The sequence below is a fragment of the Micromys minutus genome (assembly GCF_963924665.1).
Source record: "Micromys minutus genome assembly, chromosome: 11".
In the NCBI taxonomy this organism is placed as follows: Eukaryota; Metazoa; Chordata; class Mammalia; order Rodentia; family Muridae; genus Micromys; species Micromys minutus.
In genome coordinates this window covers 13098791-13120784 of record NC_137980.1, presented here as the reverse complement: position 1 = coordinate 13120784, position 21994 = coordinate 13098791, and the positions used below count along the sequence as shown (strand labels likewise).

At 39.5% G+C, this 21994-nt stretch overlaps 1 protein-coding gene across 1 annotated transcript in view; it reads left to right on the top strand.

Annotated features, from left to right (window-relative positions):
• The window catches only part of ATG10 (autophagy related 10), a 251348-nt gene that overhangs the window by 177352 nt on the left and 52002 nt on the right, over positions 1-21994 (top strand). The window lies entirely within an intron of this gene.

Here is a 21994-nt window from a genome sequence, read left to right as displayed (position 1 = left end):
GAAGATGCACACATACATGTGCATCTCACGTACACACACATGAGAATTTTAAAAAAGCACTATCTTAAATGTCTATAGGAAGTAAATACCAGCAGCCTCTGTACAACATACGTTTATCCACACACCACGACTTCAGCTTGAAAACTTGGGCCTGCCTAAAACTCAGCAACAAAAGTATTTTAGGTGTCTTCAGTGAATAAGTTCATCTTGACTCTCGGTGCTGCAGGAAGTCATTGGCGCAGGGGCCTTGAACAAGGAAGCTTCATGTGCTCCTTGGTGATTTATAATGATAGCTGATGATTTAATTGTGCTTCCTCTAGTAAGAACTGTAAGTACTCAAGTGAAGCGCCAGTGATTGGCTTCTCCTGAACCCGGTCTCCCCTGAGTCTTTAGGCATCTCTTTTACACAACATCCGATAACTGACTTTCTACTCTTCCGATTTTAAATAAATACAGATCAATTAAAACACACAGCTGTTTAACCAAACGGCGCAGTGTTGCTGTATGTCTCCGTGGGTATTTCCTGGTGGATCATAATGACATCAATTTATCGCACCTGGTAGGATCCTTGGGCACTGGAAGTGGCTTAATTCTTAAATGACAAGAAGATTAAGTTGCTTTATAGGTTGCCACTGCTTCTTCAGAGCCTCCGCCAGCTCCATGTCTGGCTCCTTTCTCCGTGGAGTTTGATTTAAATTAGCAGCGCCAGTATCGTGTCGTTGTTTTCCCTGTAATTTGCTGCTAATTTGTTGTATCTGAGTTTGTGGATATTCTGAGCACTAGTAAGTCACTCGGTAAGCAAGTTCATGGAGGCCCAGTGCCGTGTCTGGTTTTCAGTATTTTTGTTTGTTTGTTCTTTGGTTTGGGGTTCTGTTTGTTTGTTTGCTTGCTTTTTATTTGGGGGGAGTTTTTGCTTGTTGTTGTTTTTTTTTTTGTAAACATGATATTTTAACAATTCTCAGTAATCTGGTCACTTGTTTTAAGAGGCTGAAATGTGATCAGATCACTGTATGCTGTTCTTGACTCTATTAGCAACTGTTTTTAGGTTGTCCATCCATGTGCGCACTGTAACGTTTAGTACTTGTTGAGTGATTGATGGCCGCGGATACTGCATATCGTCAATGTAGTGGATGCTGGGTGATGGATATCATCGACTTCATTTCCCGTGGTCACGGCTTTGTCAATCCAGACAAATCCACAGTCATTCATAGTGCATTGTACTTTGCCTGTTTATAGAAATCCACCACATTTCTATAAAGTCTTTATGAATTTGGTTTGCACCCTTCACTTTCCTTGCATAAAGAAGCCTCTTCTGGGCTCCATGAGTACACACGTGTACACACACACACACACACACACACACACACACACACACACGTATTTAAAAAAGAAGAGGCAGCGGGTGAGACTTGTTTTTCATTGTTCTTGGCTAACCTGTCTTTCATGAGTACCTTATCTTTGTCGCAGCAGTCGGTGCTGGTGTAACACTCTCTTCCCATCTGGCTCAAACTTTCTCAAGTTTCTGACCACTTACCATTTAATGTTCACATTAATCTAAATAAAGGGTTTTTAAAATTATTATTGATGTAATTTCTCAGATTTTAATGAGAGATTTAGATTGTATTTTTTTTCAAATAACCAGGATCTACTGATGTATTTGAGCTCACATGTTTATTTTACTGAACAATAGAAACAAGATGTTTGCCTAATAGTTTCTGTTTCACATGTATCTAGTTGAGCAGAATAATTCTTAGCTTTTGATCATTAAACTTTTGATGCAGTGCATGCCTTGAATTTATCCAGAGGCCTTATTTAAGAAATTTAATAGTATGTCATTAGAATTTCTATTTCTGAAAAAGGGGCAGCTTATAAATATAAAAATAAAATACCATTTAAAATATTTAATAATTCATTTTAATATTACTCATCCTAGCACATTTCATTTTTATAATTATCTGCTATCAATTTTTAATTTTTAATAAACACCTTAGTTCCCAAACTTCAAGTTTGAGGAATATTTATAATCTCATTTCCAATATTTTACAGAGAGGTTTGTGATGGGTAGGTGGCAAGTACCGCCTTTTAGGGAAGATGGCACAGAATTGGGAGAAAAGGGAATGCAGGCTCAGCGGGGGTGTCACCCTGGATGTGTTCTCCATCACCAATTAGAACTCTAAGCTCCAAAACAAAGGTGCCTCTTTTCAAAGGTGCCTTTTCAAAGAAAAGGTTTCTCTTTTCATTGTTGAGACAGTGTCTCATGTAGCTCAGGTTGGCTTCAGACTCACTATGAGGCTAAGGCAGGCTTTGCACTTAGTTCCCCTGTCAGTACCTGCACACGCATGCTGGTGTGCAACACCACGCCCTCAGTTTGATTGTTTTGGATAGAGTGGTTGCTGGACACACACACACACACACAGACACACACAGACACACACACACACACACTCTCTCTCTCTCTTTCTCTCTCTCTCTCTCTCTCTCTCTCTCTCTCTCTCTCTCTCTCTCTCGTGCATTTAACTTAATTTTTATCCCACTTCCACCCTCTTCAGCTTTTTCTCACCAGCCATTTCCTCTGATTCATATCAGCTGCTAAGTTCCCCATATTAATGTTTATAGTCACTGTATTATTTTAAACAGTGGCCCACAAGTAAATACAGCACCGAAGTATATCAAGTATTTATGAAACCCATTACCATTATCTTATAGTATGCTGGTGTTATTTTTTTTTTTCAGGGTAATTGTCCAGGTGTTCTTCCTTCTGTCCAAACTACTTTCCAAAAACTTGTCAAGTATTGTACACATATGTATATCTCTTCCCTCTAATGTACAGTGCACACACACTGTAACTATCACAGCAAGGGGATGAGGGCTAAGTCATGGAAGTGACAGGTTTAATAGAAGATAGGGATGTGCCCATGCTTTCTAAAACAAGAAATACAGGGGAATGCAATCAGTATGATATTTCACTTTGGAAGGAAGGAGACGTGCATCTGAAGAGACTGGATTTTCTTGTGCCAAGTCTTTTGTAGATGATTTAAAATTAAAACAGGATTCTTCCTTATAAATATCGCATAAGTCTGTTGAAGTTGGGTAGGGGATCTTCAGCCGTTCTGTAGTAATGCCCTCGCAGTGTTGCTCTGTGTGCTCTGCTGAGTCTTTATGCAGGGAAGGTCTTACTAGCGGCCTGCTGTCCAGGCTCAGCCTGCAGATGAACGTTAAAGGTTCTGGGGTGTCTTTAATTTGGAAGCTTTTAGATCAGATACATGATTTATAGTGAGCCGTGGTTACCTCGGCTCCCTCACATTCTGTGTGTTTTATGTACTTTGTCTGACTATTTTAAAAATCATTCATTTTCCTATATATTTATTGAGGAAAAGCAAACAACAACAATCCTTTCTCTTATTTACAAAGCAATGTGTGTGTGTGTGTGATATTTCATAAAATATAGGAGAAAATTAAATTATTTAAAATCCCAAGACATTCCAAGTTAGCACTGTTAACTTCAAAGTAGATAACTTCCTGGAACTTGTGTTTCCGTGTGTTTCTCTGTGTCTGTCTGTCTGTCTGCCCTTCCCCTTTGTCTGTGTGTGTTTGCTATAAATATAAATACAAATGAGTCATATTATGCCCGTGAATTAAAACATTTTTTCATCACTGACTTTTCATCCCAATGTTTAAATATTATTTAACGACTGCACAGAATTCTAAGCTGGTCTCTTAATGTATCAGATCTTGTAGTGGAAAAATGAGGTGTCTTTCAGGTTGTATTAGCAAGCTTCTGAGTAATCACCTTAAAAATCACCTTATGCATGCTGATTGTTTCTTTGGATATTCTCTTAGAGTGGAATTGCCAAGTCAATGTGTATTTACTTTTAAAGGTTCCATTGGCCATCATTAGAGGGTCTGATTTTCATTCTTGCCAAAGCCACGTATGTTTCCTCTGTCCAGGGGCAGCCTCCAGGAGTGACCGCCAGCATTTTACAGTTGTGAATGGATGAGCAGCAATGCGTGGATGCCCTTAAGTTCTTCCCTAAGCAATATAGGATAAGTAGAGTCTTGAGGCATAAGGCTTTGTGGGTTAGTGGGTCAGCTACCTCCTCTAGGTAATACAGTTGGTGTGGGATATTTGATCAAGTAAACCTGTGTCAGAGCTGGTCCATTATGAATGTATTCCTTTCCAAACAAAGATTCTTTCGAATACTTTAAAAATACTCATTTGGCTCCTTCAGCACGTTTCCAGTTAGGCATGGCATAGCTGTATTTGAGCCGTTTATGCTGCTGTAATTGGTACCATATCATTGATTCTGTAAGCAGAACCAGGCCATCATCCTAAGGACAGGTACGGTCTTTACGGGAAGCCATGTGCATCCTTTTTGTAAAAGCTCCATGGAATTGGAAATAAATGTGAAAGTGCGTATTTATTATGTACCTTCCTAAAAGTAGAATCTGCCTGTCTAAAGGTATTCTAGCAACTGCAGCTGCCATTCAGAAACACTTTCCAAGTGCCAGGTGTTCTAAGTTCCCTATTCATAGGCTCCACACCTTTGAGTAAAAAGAGATTCTGAGACCCCAAAAGCAACGTGCTGAGTGTCAAATTTATCACTCTCAGACACCTAAGTTTGGAAGGTCGTGTCCTCAGCCACCATTTTACCTCCTGGCACCATGTCCATCTGAAGTTGACATCATCATAAAGATAGTATATTAAAGTGATCTGGTCCACTATGGAGTCACAGTGTCCCTTGAGAAACTGAGGAAAACTTTGGAATCTTTTTCTGGACATACAAGTTTGCAGCCCTAAATCAGACATTCACAGACTTATGAAACCTCGTCTAAAGGACCTTTTTCCCACCTCGTCTCTCACTCAGTCTCCTCATAATCACATTCATTACAACTGCTAAGAAAGAAAACCAACCTGAATGAGTCCTGTAAAATGAGCATTTTTGTTTCTCCAAAGTCCATCTTATAAGAAGAAATATTTAAGTGTGGCACATTTGTTCTGCACATCTTGCATGCTTGACTTTGGTGCCTTCATTACACTACCAAGAAAGGCGGAACGAGCACCAGACCTGATGTCTTTCGTGTTTGAATGTTCCTCTTTGGATTCTGACTTTGCCTAGTTGAGTTGTAACTCTTTACAGGTCCTAATTTGCTCTCGCATCACGCTGGTTATAAGTCAGATACATCCTGCCACATTACAGGGATGGATTGATCTCACGTGCCGTGTTAAAAACAAACGGAAGTTTGTGGAAGTGTGGGAGACCTGTGGAGTGTCATGACTTATTTACTGAGTTATAATTGCATGCCACAGAGGACGCAGAGCAGAGCCTGGCCCAGCTGCCACCCAGAACCTGGGCTGCCAGGGAGTAGAGAGATCTCTGCGGAGTGCACACGGAAAGTGTACCAGGGACACAGACCAGATACAAGGGAAAGGCAAGAACATATCACTGACAACAAAATGGCAAGAGGAAAGAGAAAGAGTATATCCCAAGGAAACCAAGACAATCTAGCAACACCAGAACCCAGCTCTCCCATAATAACAAACATCAGAATTCCAAACACTCCAGAAAAAGAAGACACAGACCTGAAATCATACCTCAAGATGCTGATAGAGATACTTAAACAAGAAAGGGAGGAAAAGCAAAAAGATTCAGAAGCTTTTAAAGAAGAAACAAGAAAAACACTCAAAGAACTCAAAGAACTAGAGGAAAACAGAACCAAAGAAATAAAGGAATGGAAGAGGGAAATTAAAACAGAAATTGACACAATAAAGAAAACACTAAAAGAAATAACCCTAGAGTCAGAACACCAAAAAAAGAAATCAGGAGTCACAGAAGCAAGCATTTCCAATAGATTACAAGAGATCGAGGAGAGAATCTCGGGGGCAGAAGATAACATTGCAAACATAGACAAAACAGCCAGAGAAGATTCAAAAAACAAAAAGCTCCTAACCCAAAATGTCCAGGAAATCCAAGAAACAATGAGAAGACCGAACCTAAGGATAATAGGAATAGAAGAGGGAGAAGAGTATCAACTAAGAGGCACAGTAAATATCTTCAACAAAATCATAGAAGAAAACTTCCCTACCCTCAAGAATGAGATGACCACGAGCATAAAAGAAGCCTTCAGAACTCCAAATAGGTTGGACCAGAAAAGAAATACCTCCCAACACATAATAATAAAAACATCAAGTGCCCAAAGTAAAGAAAGAATACTAAAAGCAGTAAGGGAAAAAGGTCAGGTAACATATAAAGGCAGACCAATCAGACTCACACCCGATTTCTCAACAGAGACTATGAAAGCTAGAAGAGCCTGGACAGACATCATGCACTCCTTAAGAGAGCACAAGTGCCAGCCCAAGCTGCTATACCCAGCAAAACTATCAATCACCATCGATGGAGAGACGAAGATATTTCAAGACAAATCAAAATTCACACAATATCTGACCACAAACCCAGCACTACAATGAATTATAGGTGGAAAACCCAATACAATGAGGGAAAATACAGCCAAGTCAGAACAAGAAAACTCCTAAACAAGAAAACTAAAAGAAGAAAAAGACACAGACACAACTCAACCCACAAAAGCAATAATGGCAGGAAACAGAAACAACTATTCCTTGATATCTATTAACATAAATGGACTCAACTCCCCAATAAAGAGACATAGGCTATCAGACTGGATACATAAACAAAATCCAGCCTTTTGCTGCATACAGGAAATTCATCTCAGAGACAGAGACAGACACTATCTCAGAGTAAAAGGGTGGGAAAAAAACTTCCAAGCAAACAGCTCCAAGAAGCAAGCTGGAGTTGCTATTCTAATATCGAATAAAGTAAATTTCCAACCAAAAGTTATCAAAAAAGATAAGGAAGGACACTTTTTACTCATTACCGGGGAAATCTGTCAGGAGGAACTCTCAATCCTTAACATATATGCTCCAAATAAAAAAGCACCCACATTCATAAAAGAAACCCTACTAAATCTCAAAAAATACATTTCACCCCACACAATATTAGTGGGAGACTTTAATACCCCACTCTCACCAATGGACAGATCAGGGAAACAGAAACTGAACAAGGACACTGCAAAACTAGCAGAGACTTTGAACCAACTAGAATTAATAGATATATACAGAACATACTATCCTAAAGTAAAAGAATACACCTTCTTCTCACCACCCCATGGCACCTTCTCAAAAATTGACCACATAATTGGACACAGAACGAGCCTCCATCGATATAAGAAGATTGAAATACTCCCATGCATCCTCTCAGATCACCATGGTCTACGGCTGGTCTTTAACAACAACAAAGACAACAAAAAGCCCACATACACATGGAAACTAAACAACGCTCTGTTAAAGGATAGCAGGGTCAAAGAAGAAATAAAGAAAGAAATTAAGGACTTTCTAGAATTCAACGAAAACAAAAACACAACATACCCAAACCTATGGGATGCAATGAAAGCAGTATTGAGAGGAAAACTCATAGCCCTAAGTGCTTCCAAAAAGAAACTGGAGAGAGCTCATATCAGCAACCTGACAGCACAGCTAAAAGCCCTAGAACAAAAGGAAGCAGATATACCTAAAAAGAGTAGACAGCAAGAAATAATCAAACTTAGGGCAGAAATAGACCAAATAGAAACAAAAAGAACCATTGAAAAAATCAACAAAACCAAGAGTTGGTTCTTTGAGAAAATCAACAAGATTGATAAACCCCTAGCCAGACTAACTAGAGGGCAAAGAGAGAGTATCCAAATTAACAAAATCAGAAAGGAAAGTGGTGACATAACAACTGAAACTGAGGAAATTCAAGAAATCATCAGATCCTACTACAAAAACTTATACTCCAAAAAATTGGAAAATCTGGAGGAAATGGACGAATTCCTAGACAGATACAAGGTCCCAAAGTTAAACCAGGACCAAGTAAACCATCTAAATAACCCTATAACACCTAAAGAAATAGAAGAAGTCATCAAAAGCCTCCCAACCAAAAAAAGCCCAGGTCCAGACGGGTTCAGTGCAGAATTTTATCAGACATTTATTGGGGATATAACACCAATACTCGCCAAACTATTCCAAAAGATAGAATCAGATGGAATATTACCCCACTCATTTTTTGAGGCTACAATAACCCTCATACCTAAACCACACAAAGACCCTACAAGGAAAGAGAACTTCAGACCAATCTCACTAATGAACACTGATGCAAAAATACTCAACAAAATCCTTGCAAACCGAATCCAAGAACACATCAAAACGATCATTCATCATGACCAAGTAGGCTTCATCCCTGGGATGCAGGGATGGTTTAACATAAGGAAATCCATCAATGTAATCCACCATATAAACAAACTCAAAGACCAAAATCACATGGTCATCTCACTAGACACCGAAAAAGCATTCGACAAAATCCAACACCCCTTCATGTTAAAAGTCCTGGAAAGAACAGGAATCCAAGGCCCATACTTAAACATAATAAAAGCAATATACAGCAAATCAACAGCCAACATCAAACCTAATGGCGAGAAACTTGAAGCAATCCCACTAAAATCAGGGACTCGACAAGGCTGCCCACTCTCCCCCTACCTATTCAACATAGTACTGGAAGTCCTGGCCGGAGCAATTAGACAGCAAAAGGAGATCAAGGGGGATACAAATTGGAAAGGAAGAGATAAAAACATCACTCTTTGCCGATGACATGATAGTGTACTTGAGTGACCCCAAAAATTCCACCAGAGAACTCCTACAGCTGATAAACAAGTTCAGCAAAGTGGCTGGATACAAAATTAACTCAAACAAATCAGTAGCCTTCCTATACTCAAAGGACAAACATGTGGAGAAAGAAATTAGGGAAAAGGTACCCTTCACAATCGTCACAAAAACTATGAAATATCTTGGTGTGACTCTAACTAAGCAAGTGAAGGACCTTAATGACAAGAACTTCAAACCTCTAAAGAAAGAAATTGAGGAGGATCTCAGAAAATGGAAAGATCTCTCATGCTCATGGATTAGAAAAATAAACATCTTAAAAATGGCCATCCTACCAGAAGCAATCTACAGATTCAATGCAATCCCCATCAAAATTCCAACCCAGTTCTTCATGGAATTGGAAAGATCAATGTGCAATTTCATATGGAATAACAAAAGACCTAGAATAGCGAAATCCATCCTCAACAACAAAAAAACATCTGCGGGAATCACTATCCCTGACCTCAAGCTATATTACAAGGCAATTGTGCTGAAAACTGCATGGTACTGGTACAGAAATAGGCATGTGGATCAATGGAATAGAATAGAAGACCCAGAAATGAGCCCTCATGTATATGGTGACCTGATTTTTGACAAAGGTGCAGTAAACATTCAATGGAAAAAGGACAGCCTATTCAACAAATGGTGCTGGTCCAACTGGCACTCAGCATGCAAAAGAATGAAAACAGACCCTTTCTTATCTCCTTGTACAAAGCTCAAGTGTAAGTGGATGAAAGATCTCCACATTAAACCAGATACACTGAAACTATTAGATGAGAAAGTAGGGAAAACCTTAGAACACATAGGCAGAGGAGAAAATTTCCTGAACAAAACACCAATGGCTCAAGCTCTAAGGTCAAAGATTAACAAATGGGACTTAATGAGATTGCAAAGTTTTTGTAAGGCTAAGGACATCGTCAAGAAAACAAAACGGCAACCAACAGAATGGGAAAAGATCTTTACCAACCCCACATCAGATAGAGGCCTAATATCCAAGGTGTACAAGGAACTCAAAAAACTAGACACCAGAGAATCAAATAACCCTATTAAAAAATGGGGTACAGACCTAAACAAAACGTTTTCAGTTGAGGAACACCGAATGGCCGAGAAACATATGAGGAAGTGCTCGACATCCTTAGCCATCAGGGAAATGCAAATCAAAACAACCCTGAGATTCCACCTCATACCAGTCAGATTGGCCAAGATCCAAAACTCAGATGACAGCAGATGCTGGCGAGGTTGCGGAGAAAGAGGAACACTTCTCCACTGTTGGTGGGGTTGCAAGCTAATACAACCACTCTGGAAATATGTCTGGCGATACCTCAGAAAATTGGATATAGTACTACCTGAAGACCCAGCTATTCCACTTCTGGGCATATACCCCAGAGACACTTCAATACACAACAAAGGTATATGCACTACAATTTTCATAGCGGCTCTATTTATAATAGCCAGAAGCTGGAAGGAACCCAGATGTCCTTCAGAAGATGAATGGATACAAAAATTGTGGTACATATACACAATGGAATACTACTCAGCCACCAGAAACAATGACTTAACCAAATTCTTAAGAAAATTGCTGCATCTAGAGAATATCATCCTGAGTGAGATAACCCAGTCACAAAAGAACAGACATAATATGCAGTCACTGATAGTGGGATGCTAACCCCAGAGGCTTGCACTCCCCCAGAAACAACCCACAGACTGTATGAAGTCCAAGAAATAAAGAAAACAAAACAAAACAAAAAAATATTTACAAAACAAGAAAACTTTAACTATTTCCTTGTTACATTCTGTTTTACATGTACATTAGCTCATTGTAACTATTAAGTTTTCAAGGCATACAATCAAACCTTGAAAAAAATCAAGTACTGACTAAAAAATATATTCATATAGTTTTATGTAAAAATTATGTTAAAATCTGAAAAAAAATTACTGACAAAAAATTGTATAATTTTAAGCAAGAAATGTTTAAAATCTGTACATTTATCTTTGCTTTGTAAAATAAAGTTGTAAAAAAAAAAAGATCATTAAAAGAAAAAAAATTGCTTCAGGGATCACTACCAGTGCCCTTATAACCCACATACTGTGACCAGAATAATAAGTACAAAATGGCGCCCATATTAGTGTGAATTCTCAATAAAGGTGCTTAGACAAGAGAAAAAAAAAATTGCATGCCACAAAAGCTACCATTTGAAAACTTTCAATGGTAATTCTATGATTTTTGTTTATTCAAAGCGCTGTATTACAGACACTCCCGTGTGAGTCTTGGGAGCTGCATGAGCAGTCACAGTCCATCCTTTCCCTCATCGCAGGATCATGTGTTAGGCCGGCCCAGTACCGAGCCTGTTCTAGAATCTTATATAAACAAAGCCACAATCTGCATGTAGCATTGTAGCTTCTATAAGCTTTTCGTTCCTTTTGACGAGGACTGAATAAAATTCTGTCTTGCCACCTTTTGTCTTTTTCTCAGTTCATGAACATTTGGGGTTGTTTTTTCCCCTATTACTGAAAATGCTAGCATAAACACATACATCTTTGCATAAGTGATTGTGTATGTGCCTAACAGTAGAATGTCTAGGTCACAGGATCACCCTGCGTAATTTTGAGTTCTGGCTGCCAAACCACTGTTAACACAAGAATTACCCCCTCCCTCTAAATTTGACCAGCGATGTGTAGGCAATCCAGTTTTCCCCATCCTTGCTGGTAACTGTCATCTCCTAATTAATTGTTAATATTCTGTTGGATATGAAGTTATATCTAAGCATAGTTTTAGTTTACCTGTACCTAATGTCTAATAGTATGAAGTATGTTTTCATGTACTTACTGTGTATGTATGTCTAGAGCCTTATCAAATATGTAATCTTAAAATATTCCCCCATTCTATGCACTGATTACGTTCTTGGCAGTGCATTTGGCTCAAAATCCTCACCCTGAGAAAGCCGACTCTGCTTTCCGTTTCCTTCCGTTTCCCATGCCTTAGGTTTCACATCTACAAAACGACTGTTACTATAAAGGCACACAGTTTAAGCTATGTAGTTCTCAACAGTTTTATACTTTTAACGTTTGAACTGAGGTCTTTGCTTTGATTGCACATGTTGTTATATGTGGATCTAGAAAGAGGTCACGTTCATCTTCTACACATAGATGTCTCCCTTCCTCAGAAGTGTCCTTTGTTAAAACTGTTCTTTTCCCTTTTAAATGGTACTGCAGTTGAGTGCATGTGCATGTATTAATGTTTAAAGACCCATTCCTGCTCTACTGGTGTGTTGTTGTTGTTGTTGTTGTTGTTGTTGTTTGAGACAGTCTTACGTACTTCAGGCTGTCCTCAACCATGTTGCACACTGAGGATGACCTTGAACTGATCCAAGCCCTCTGCTTCGCTGGTGCCAAGGAGACAGCCATCCACCATTACACCAGGCTCCAGTCTCGACTACTGTGGCCTTATAGAAGTCAGACCTGATAGTCTTGCCTGGGGGTAGGAATTGCCCTTTCTGGAGTTTGTTTCTGACTGGTTCATGTTCCCTGCAGTTCAGCACTAACCTGAAGCTACACTTCTCAATTCCTGCCCAGAAATGTGGCTGGAATTAAGGAAGGGGTTTCAAAGACCAGTCTGGTACCATCTTACCCGTATTGAGTCTTCTGATCCAAAAATATAGAATGTTTTTGTATTTAGTTCTTTTAATCTCTTCACTAAGTCCATTTCAGATTGCTGTGTGTATAAATAAAGCTGATTTGTCAGTTCTGGCATTCCACAAATTCTGTTGAACTCGTTCGCTATAAGAGGATTTCTATACAGTCTGTGGATTTATATCATTTAACATGTCTTATTTTTCATGTCTCGGGAAATAATATGTAAGAGTAGGTAATCCGAAACATAAATTAAGAACCACAATTCTCTTATCCTTTCCGCTTAGTTTTGCCCTGGGCACATGAACTGGTCTGTTAAATAAAACAAAGCAAAACATGGGTGTCATTTTGTGTAGCTAATTATGCCTGGAGTTGGGCCCACCCTGGAGAGCTGGTGTATTGGAGAACACTGATTTCCCCCTCAATTGGTTATCAGCAGGTATCAGTTGGTTAAGGGAGGAACCCCTTGTCCATGTCCCCCTGTCAGCACTGGGCCCTAGTCTGACTTGAGCTGTGCTGTCTTAGACTGAGGGAGTTCATTTGTAACTCAGTCCTGTTGAGTCTAGAACACACTACTACCTCACAGCCATCTGTCACTCCTGGATCTTACCACCTTTCCACTTCCCCTTCTGCCTGAGCGTCAGAGGTGTGGGTTTGATGAAGGCATAACATTTAGGGCTCAGGTGCCAGAGTCTTTCACTCTCTTCCCATTGTCCCTATTAGTTTCCATCTACTGCAAGAAGACGCTTATCTGAAACACTGACCTGTGGGTATAAAAGTATGCCGTTAGGGGCTATTTAGTTACTTTGTTTTTGTAGCAGAATACTAGTATTAATTATAGTAATAAATAGCATATAGTATTAATATAGTAGTAGTAGTAGTAATATTAGAATGTTAGTTGTAGGTTTTCCCTTAGGCCCATGACCTACCTAGTCTCTAGTTCTTGGCCATTTTAGTAATGTCATATCTGACTTCCATCTCATGGAGTGGGACTTAAATCCAATCATAACATCATCAGTTACTTCCATAACAGTTGTTCCACTCTGGCACCTGTGTATCTGCAGGCATGTTTCTGTTATAGACCACAGGGTTTCTATCCGGGTGATATTATTGGTTTTCTTTCTCCTCCAGAGGTAGGAAGATACCTTCCTGTTCCATGGACTCCAGCCAGTAAGAGAAAGGCTTCCAGTTAGCTGAAGTTCTTGGTTCTGTAAGTTGTCTAGTTAGAGCTTTGAGTCTCCTATTATGTGGTGACTCCATTTATATTCCGTGTGTATGTGTGTGTGTGTGTGTGTGTGTGTGTGTGTGTGTGTGTGTGTGTGTTTGTGTAGAAATTTCTATAGTAGTAGGTTTCTATATGGTTTAGTGTTACTTATCCATCTTCCACCCCTTTCCCCATGTAATCTCCCTATCCTCATTTTCTCTCATTATCCCCATTATCTCTCCATGACAGTATCCTCCGTTCCCCCTTCCTTGGGGTATCTCTTCTTCAGCAGGTGTGTAGATATGTAGCATTGTGTCTGGGTCTCTGAGTTGATTCCATTGATGAGCATTTTTTATGACACTGCCACACTGTTTTTTATCACTGTAGCTCTGTAGTAAATGTGAAACTTGGGATGGTGAGACCTCCAACAGTGACTTTCTTTCTCGGTGTGTTAGCTGTTCTGGGGCAGTGGCTTTATTATTGTTAAGGAAAACAAAGTTGGGAATCTTAAGTTACACAAAACAGTTTACAGTGTTAAGTAAACGTTCTCTTACATGAATCTTTACTGGCTCTTGGTTCCTTTTTATCAAACTGTTAGAGATATTTCATATTAAAATTTGTAAGAGATTTCTCATTTTTTTCCTCTTAAGAAAAATGCCCAAGTCTTGACAGCTAGAATGTGAATGTTTGGATATGTGGAAGAGAACATACATTGAATCAATAAAGAGGTGGGGTGACTGCAGGTCTCTTCCTGTGAACCGGTATCTTGGGGGAAATCACCTAATGTATTTGACTTGATCTCAATACACCAATTACTTTCAATTCTATTTGCCTTATGAACTACCTTTTAACTACTAATCTTTCTCAGTTAAAGATTTATTTTTTTATTTTTTTAACTTTATTTTAAAAAACAAAAATAAATGTACAGATTTTTAAGCATTTTTGCATAAAAGTATACAAATACATTTTTATAAGGTTGTAATTAAGTATTTGTGGGTACATATACATACACATATGTATATATGTAACAATAATATAGGAAAAGAGGTTATTAATTTGAGGAGATGGAGAGAAACTGGGAGGGGCTGTAGGAAGGAAACGGGGATGTGATACAGTTCTATTTTAATTCAAATATATTCTTTTTTTTCTTTTTTATCTTGATCTTCACACAGTCTGTGGGTTGTTTCTGGGGTGTTCAGAGCTTTCTGGGGTTAGTATCCCATTATCAGTGACTGCATATTATGTCTGTTCTTTTGTGACTGGGTTATCTCACTCAGGATATTCTCTAGATGCAACCATTTTCTTGAGAATTTCGTTAGGCCATTGTTTCTGATAGCTGAGTAGTACTGCATTGTGTAAATGTACCACAATTTTTGTATCCATTCATCTACTGAAGGACATCTGGGTTCTTTCCAGCTTCTGGCTATTATAAATAGAGCTGCAATGAACATTGTGGTGCATGTATCTTTGTTGTATGTTGGAGCATCTCTGGGGTAAATGCTCAGAAGTGGAATAACTGGGTCTTCAGGTAGTACTATGTCTATTTTTCTGAGGAACCGCCAGACTGATTTCCAAAGTGGTTGTATCAGTTTACAACCCCACCAACAGTGGAGAAGTGGTTCCTCTTTCTCCGCAACCTTGCCAGCATCTATTGTCATCTGAGTTTTGGATCTTGGCCAATCTGACTGGTGTGAGGTGGAATCTCAGGGTTGTTTTGATTTGCATTTCCCTGATGGCTAAGGATGTTGAGCACTTCCTTAGATGTTTCTCAGCCATTCGATATTCCTCAATTGAGAAATTTTTGTTTAAGTCTGTACCCCATTTTTTTAATAGGGTTGTTTGATTCTCTGGTATCTCACTTTTTGATTTCTTTGTATATCTTGGATATTAGGCCTCTATAGCCAACAGAGTGGGAAAAGATATTTACCAATCCCACATCAGTTAGAAATTTAAAAATAATGTTCTATTTGCACACGGTCATTTTTATTATGGCGTACATTTCTGCACATTACCAAAAACACATAGAACTTTATAATTCAGGAAAACCAAGATGGACAGTAAGATCCTATAGCTCCTCTGCCCAAAGGTGCCGTTGGTTTTCACTAACCTTTGCTCCCAGCCCATGCTCTGTTCTCTGTCTGTTTTTGATTTTCCTTTTCTGGAATGTCATCTGTGGATTTATGTAGCACTCAGGCTTGCATCTGAAATCCACTGGGTTGCAATGATCATTACTGGTTCATATCACCTTAGCGTATACCATTTTACAAAGCAGGACAGTATTTTGTTTATCCATTGGTTAGCTGCACGACCTTGGAGCCAATCCCACAGTGTATTGTTTGAGAGTGAGGTGATTCAAACAGACAGTGACATATGCCCCACGGGGAGGCTGAGGCATGAAGATTTTGAGTGAACCATGTCTGAAACGTACAATCCTAGCACTTGGGAGGCAGGGGCAGAATCCCTGTGAGTTCAAGGCTAGTCTTGCCTACATTGTCAGTTCCAGGCATCCAGGACTGCATGGTATGACCCTGCCTCCAAGAAAAACTAGCAAAGAACGGAGCAGCCATGAGTCTTGTGAGACAGATTGGTTTTACTTGTGTGAGCTCTCGTTCTTTCTTTCACCCATCCCTGCCCTCATCAAATGCACACTTACTAACCTTGGCCATTGCAGTAGGCACTCAGTGTGACACCGGGCACTTTTATTTGGTAAATTAATGACTGATAAGGAATGCCTCCGATCTTTGATGGTCTTTGTTTTCACTAGTAAAGCAGCTCTTTGGATCTTTCCCACTTCCCTGTTAGATCTCTCAATCTTCTGTCACCAGGTCTACAATTGTTTACATATCCTAGATGCAATTCTCTTGCCACGTGTGTGAAGGTCTGTATGCCTTCCTCCAGTATATGACTTAGATTATCCTCAAGCAGTGCTTTTCATAACCATCAAAAATTAATTTACTTGGAAGTTCAGTTTGTAGAAAACACGCTTATTTATTTCTGTTGGTATTTCGAATATGAATGTTCAATGGCCCTGTACCATTCCTTGCAAATATCATTCTTGATATTCTCTTCTGTTGAGTTGACAGATTTTATTAACCCTTTAGCCAACACTAGGCTGTCTTGTACATCTGGCTATGTGTTTAATTTCAGATTATCTAGCTTCGTTTCTCGTTTTCAGACAGGTGTCTGCCATTCCTTAGCTACTCCCTTTGTCACTCTATGTGAATTGTAGAATCAGCTCTGCAGTATCAACTGGTAATTTTGATAAGGCCGTTTAATTTAAATTTACTTTGCCATATAGATTATAGAATGTCTCTAATTACATGTACATACCACATAATGTTTAAAGCAGGTTAAACATTTACTTTTTTAAACATTACTCAAAGATTTCTCCTACTTTTATGATAAAAAAGCCAATCTTTTCTTCTAGCTCTCTGAATGTACAGTGCATTATTGTTCCTTATAGTCATCTTTCTGCATGACAGGACACCAGAAATTCTTATACTCACCTCACTGTCTTAACACCCATTGTAAACATCCCTTTTTCTGTCCATCCGCTGTTCTGCCCTTGACATCTGTGAGGTCGTGACTTTAGACTCCAGTCTAAGTGAGTTCAATGCCTTTCTTTTCTCACTCAACGCTGTGAGCACTGGCTATCCAGGCTTCATTAAGTAGATTCAGTGGATGTTAAATGGATCAACTCAAGCTTATAAAGGGGGAAAAAAAGAGCAAAAACTGTAATTGATGGTGAGCAAGTAGAGAAAAAGGAAACTTCTATACTGTTGGGGGCATCGAATTAGTGAAGCCATTGTGGAAAATGTGTGATGGTGCCTCCAAAAGTTAAAAGTCAGCTGTGACATGACTCAGGCATCCAGCTCCTTCGTGCATATACAAGTGAATGTGTCACAGAGACAGACCTCCGCAATACAGTCCACATCTTTCCCCACCCACTTCATTTCACAGACACCCCCTTTTCTCAGCTTGATGGTTAGAAGGAGGGTTCCCCATGTTTTTGTTGTCTGTGTTCCCTGCATTCTTTCATGGTGGTGCAGCGTTGGGTCCAAGCCAGGAGGTGATACGGGGCAGACAAGGGAACCCATTGCTACAGCGGCAGACATCCTGCCCCACTGTTACCATGGCTAACTTTTCAGAGGCCTCCTGGAGCTAGCAGGGTTTTGTTTTGTTTTGTTTTGTTTTGTTTTTGCTCTCTTGTTGTGTTCATTAGGAATAATTTTATTGATTTTTTTGAGAAGTCATATTTGATTTTATCCTAGGTCACTGAGCTATCTAATCTCTGGTACTCAAGCAGTGTTGAATATGGGTTCCTTCTTATGCAGTAGGCTTTACCTAAGGTCAGACATTGGTTGATTATTCCCACACATTCTGTACCACCATTATTCTAGCATAGTTTGCAGGCAGGACAGATTATAGGCCAAAGGTTTTGTGGCTCAGTTAGTGTCCATGTTTCTCTTGGTGTCCCTCAGAGTACCCTCCTGCACCAAAGAGACTAGAATCAAGGGTGAAGGTTCCACATAGACACCAATCCAGCTTCTCCACATTCAATAGGTTGTGTGGGTGTCGTGGTTGGCACCCGGGCCCTACTATAACTTTGCAGAGTAACCCTTTGTCTTAGCATTATCCTACACTGTTTGGGGATTTCCATGGTACCCCGTTATCCAACAACTCGATTGCAAACCAGTCTCAGCACTATAGGCCTTGTCCAGGAACAAGAGATAAACAGTTGAGACTCTGTATCCTTCATTACTAGGTCCTAATTAAGATCACCTTTGTGAATTCCAGGTTTCCATACCACCCCCAAGATATGACCCTCAATTCCACCCATGTCTCCCCATACTTTCTCCCTTCATCTCAACTCCAGTTCCATGTGATCTTCCTGTTCCCCAGCTACCTGCAGTCCATTCACCAAATCTATCTTCTTTTTGCTACCCAAGGAGATCAATGTGTGTGTCTTAGTTAGGGTTTTACTGCTGTGAACAGACACCAAGGCCAAGGAAACCCTTATAAGGACAGCATTTAATGTGGACTGGCTTACAGGTTTAGAAGTTTAGTCCATTATCATCAAGGTAGGAACATGGCAACATCCAGGTAGGCATGGTACAAGAGGAGCTGAGAGTTCTACATCTTCATCTGAAGGCTGCTAGCAGAATACTGACTTCCAGACAGCTAGGATGAGGGTCTTAAAGCCCACACCCACAGAGACACCATCTAACTGTGCCACTCCCTGGGCTGAAATATGAAAACCATCACATTCTACTCTCTGGGCCATCAACTGCAACTAAGGCTGCACCTTCACCAGTGGTCTTCCATGGCCTCTCACATTGCCAAGCCTCAGCTACTCTCATGACCCCTTCATGCCTTAAAAACAAATATTGTCTGGGTGACTCTTACACATTACCAAGTACAGCTGCAGCATGGGCACAACCTTGACTATCTCTGGAACACAGATTCTTTGTGCTCTCAGCAAACACATCTCAGAAGATTTCATTTCAATGATGCTGGTCTCCTCTTAATCACCACCAATTTCTTAGCTCCAGCTAACCAGCATCAATTGTCCCAGTAGTCCCTTCTATTTTTCACTCTAAAGCCAGAGCCACATGGCCGAAGCTGTTTGCAGGAGTTGGAACACCTCCCACCCCCTTGTTCTATTATATCATCACCAGCTTTCTGTTTTCCAACTCCTTCACTGTCTAAACTTGGCTGTCCCAGAACTTGCACTGTAGACTGAATGTGAACTCAGAGATCTGCATGCCTGTCTCCTAAGCACTGGAATTAAAGGTATTGTCTATCAAATCTGAATTTAAGCTTTTCTTCAGCTAGTACTTGCTGTGTTCTAGCTGCCTTGAACTCAGAGATATTCATGTCTTTGCCTCCTAGGATTAAAGGTGTGTACTCCTTTATACCTTAGCCTTTGGGTATATGCTCAAAAGTGGTATAGCTGGGTCTTAGGGTAGGTTGATTCCCAATTTTCTGAGGAATCGCCTTATTGATTTTTTATCCTGACTATACACGTTTTCACTCCTACCAGCAATGCTCCCCTGTTCCATGTCCTCACCAGCATGAACTGTCATTCTGCCCTTCATTATCTTAGTCATTCTGACGGGTGTAAAATGAAATACCAGTGCCATCTTGATTTGCAATTCAGTGAAGGTTAAGGATGTTGAAGGTTTTTTAAAAGTGTTTCTCAGCCATTTGAGATTCCTCTATTGTGAATTCTCTATTTAGATCTTTACCTACCTTCCTTTTTAATGGAAGCATTTGGGGTTTTCATATATCTAGTTCCTTGAGTTCTTTATGTATTTTGGATATTAGTCCTCCACAGAATGTGGAGCTGGTCAAAACCTTTTTCTATCCCTTTGTGCAATTGGTGGTGCCCTTTGTCATACAGAAGCTTTTCCGCTTCATGAGGTCCTCCTTTAGTTGTTGATCTTAGTTCCTGCACTATTAGCGCTGTGTCCAGGACGCCATCTCCTGTGCTGATGCTTTCAAGGCTGTTCCCCACTTTCTCTTCAGTCAGTTTTGTGTATCTGGTTCTATGTTGAGGTCTTTGATCCACTTGGGCTTACATTTTATCCAGGGTGATAAATATGGATCTGTTGGCTTTCTTCCCCATGCTGACATTCAGTTAGACGAGTACTGTTTATTGAAGATGCTTTCTTTTCTTCAGTGTGTATTTCTGGCTTCTTTAAAAAAATTTAAGTAGTCATATATGTTTGGATTTATGTCTGGGTGTTTAGTCCAGTTCCATTAGTCAACCTGTTCATTTTATTCCAATATCATTTGTTTTTTTATTGCTGTAGTTTTATATTACAATGTGAAATCAGGGTTGGTGATACTACTGCAGTTCTTTTATTGATTACATTGTTTTAGCTCTCCTGGTTTTTCCCCATATTAAATCCAGAGTTGTCCTTTCTGGGTCTGTAAAGAACTGTGGTGAAATTTTGATGAAGAGTGTTGAATTGGTAGATTGCTTTTGGTAGGATGGTCATATTTTGCTATGTTAATCCTACTGATCTGTGAGCATGGACGATCTTTCCATCTTCTGGTATCTTCTTCAATTTCCTTAAAGATGTGAGGTTTTTAATCATGCAGATCTTTCACTTGCTTGGTTAGAATTACCCAAGGATTTTCTTATATCATTTGAGGCTATTGTGAAAGGTATTCTCCCCTGAGTTATTTTTCTGGGCATTTGTCATTTGTATATTGTCGGGCTACTCTTAGTGAATTTTTTTTATCTTGTATCCAGCTACATCACTGGAAGTTTTTATTGGTAGTAGGAATTCTCTGGCACGACTTTTAAGGTCACTTATGTATACTATCATATCATCTGCTAATAACAATACTTTGACTTGTCCTTTCCAGTTGTTCCCCCTTGATCTCCTTCTGTTGTCTTATTGCTCTAGCTATAACTTCAAGTGCTGCACACAACAGTCTTGTTCCTAATTTTAGTGGAATTTCTTCATTTATTTGATGTTGGCCACAGGCTTGCTGTTCATTTCCTTTATGATGTTTAGGTGCTTCCCTTGTGTCCCTAATTTCTCTGGAATCTTCATTATGAAGGGGTGTTGGCTATTGTCAAAGGCCTTTTCTGAATATAATAAGATGTTCATGTGGGGTTTTGTTTCCCTTTTTCTTTTTTCAATCACTGGTTGCTGTAGAGTGTAGCAGGCTTACATTATCTCACTTGCTTATCACACACACACACACACACCTTTCTTTATATATATATATTTTTGTATTGCTGTTCAAATTTCAGCCTGTGTTTTTGCCTCTAAAGCAGTTTATTTTTATTGTGATATCGATACATTTTAAATTTTCTTCCATGTTTTTTGTGTTTCTTTTGGTACTATTATCTAGATATAACTCTAAGCTACATTTATTAAGAAAATGGCACAACTTTCACAGACTCTTCTTTAATATCTAAAGTGGTGACAAAATTATCTTAATTATGTGTTATCTTAATTACACAAGGCAAACATTTAACAGTCCCTGTTCAATCAATATAATTTAATAATATTTATTGAACACACAGTACAGGTTCAATAACAAAATAGAAAAAAATCACTGTTCTTGGAGAGCTGATATTGCAGTGACAGAAATAACAAGAGATAATCTGCTATATGGGATTAAAAAGAAAGCTGTGAGAAGGAGTGTGTACACTGGTCACATGGTGGGATGAGTGTGTGCACTGGTCACGTGGTGGGGTGAGTGTGTGTGTATGTGTGTGTGAGTGTGTGTGTGTGTGTACACTGGTCACATGGTAAGATGAGTGGGTACCCTGGTCAGATGCTGTGACAGTTGTAAACTGGCAGGTGACTTCTCTTCTGTCTTAGAGAAGCCCCAGTGCTTCCTCCCTCAGATGCTTCCACTGTGTCATTCTGTGTCACACTGCAGAT